The following is a 2,070-nucleotide window of genomic DNA, read 5'->3' as shown; positions in this document are numbered from 1 at the left end:
CACTGTATACCTCAGATTGGCCTTGACTTTGTGGCGATCCTCCTGACTCAGCCTCCCAAGGGCTGAGATTACAGGTGTATGTTTTGTACATCTCTCTCCCATTACGGGGAATGGAACCCAGGGTCTCAAGCATAATACGTAAGTGATCTAGCACCAAGCTATATCCCTTTCCCTTTATGTAAAGGACTTCAGAATCCATGGATTTTGGTATTAGCAGTGAATCCTGGAACCAATCTCTCATGGGCACCAAAGAATGACTATGATAAAATACTGTGAGAATGTTAGTCAAGAGCCATGAGATTTCAAACCTAGGCACGTGATAGCACATACCACATGCGATCTTGGCTACAAGGAAGGCTGGGGCAAGAAGATCACAGGTTTGAAGCCAACCTGGGCTACACAGTGAGTTCAAAGTCAGTTTGGAGTACATCACAACCAACCACAACTGTGACAGATGTTCTCTGGTAGGCATTACACATGTCGTCCTCAGAACTCTTTGATCCTGATCTTCCCTCTTTCTTTTCAAATCACTGACCAAACAACAAAGGCATTTACCACTGCCAGTGAGGCCGCATTTTATTCTTACCTCCTGGTACTTCTTTTCCATGCAAAGTGAGTGACCAGCTCTACTGCTCAAATCTTTGTCCTGAGGGAGATTTCCTCTTAATGCTGTGCCATGGCCACTCCGGAGGGGGTGGCAGCCAGCAGTATTCTATTTTTAGCTCTCACCCATGTCAACCCATCTGCAAGAGAAATTTGGGCTTCCTGCTCTGCCAGCTGGCCTAAGAAATCCTTCTGAGTAATGGATGGAGCTGAGGTACAGAAGCCAGAATGATACTGGTAAATGGAACAGAACTTTGGACCACTTGCTTTGAAGTTTGCCTGTGTCCTCTGACCCCATCTATGCCTGATCCCAAAGATGCCATTTCATCTCACAGTATGTCTTTTGTTCGCCCCACCATTCCTAATGAATGAGGGGCTGACAAACCCCGTCTTATGGTGGGCAGATCTGGCTACTTGATGTCTCTGCCAGAGCCTGGTGGGATCCCGGGCAGATGGCACTGGATCTGCTCAGAACCTTAGGAGTCCACATTATGATTCTCGTTTCAGAACTTGCCAGAGCACACACAGCATCATTTCCTGCCACAGATATTCCAGTCCCATAGGGTCTGCTGGGTCACATGACCACAGAGGCCTTTTCTCCTTTGTGCCCCTTCACACCTGACAGCCCTCACTGTCACCTGGCAAATGGATCAGTATTGTATTTCCAAGTGTGAAACATACTGTTCTAGAATCCTAAGATGATATGTAGTACTGTTTTTTTGTTTTGTTTTGTTTTTTTGGTGGAACTGGGGATTGACCTCAGGCCCTTGCACTTGCCAGGGAAGCACTTATTCCACTGAGCCATCTCCCCAGCACCTGGTCCTTTACTTTTAAGAGGATATCTAGACCACTGGACCTCTAAACATTTTGTCAATGCAGCAATGTCTTGAACTTTTTTTTTTTTCTAAGAAAGCTTCTCACTAAGTAACCATGCCCTGATCTGAACATTTTTTGCAAGAGTTAAACTTGTTCTATGACAGGGGTCACCTCCCTCATATTGTTTGAGATGGCCTGAATCTCCCCCATTCCCCTAGAATATGGTATTAGAATCAGTACCAGACTTCTAACTGGCCTGCACCACTTAGTTCATGAGTCCAAGAAACCAATGTGAGTTTTCTGAAGCTTCACAGCATATCCATTTCTTTTTTTTTTTTAATTTCCACAACACAAGTAACTTTATTCTTATTTATTTATTTATTTTAAAGTTTATTTATTTATTTGTGTGTGTGTGTGTGTGTGTGTGTGTGGCCTGCTCAGCCCAGCAGGGGGCAGGGCTGGCTGGCATGTGGTGCTGGGGTATTGAACTGCGGTCCCTGTGCTTTGCTAAGCTTGTTCTAAGTAGGTGGTTTAGACCACTGAGCCATCTCACCAGCCCCAACACAAGTAACTTTAAAGATCACTGTGGAACTTCAGAATAAAAGATATCAAAGGATCTATAGAGTTTGTTGTGCGTGTGGGGGGAGGTGG

Source organism: Octodon degus, unplaced genomic scaffold, assembly GCF_000260255.1.
Source record: "Octodon degus isolate 3935 unplaced genomic scaffold, OctDeg1.0 scaffold00032, whole genome shotgun sequence".
Taxonomy (NCBI): Eukaryota; Metazoa; Chordata; class Mammalia; order Rodentia; family Octodontidae; genus Octodon; species Octodon degus.
This window is presented reverse-complemented; position numbering follows the sequence as displayed.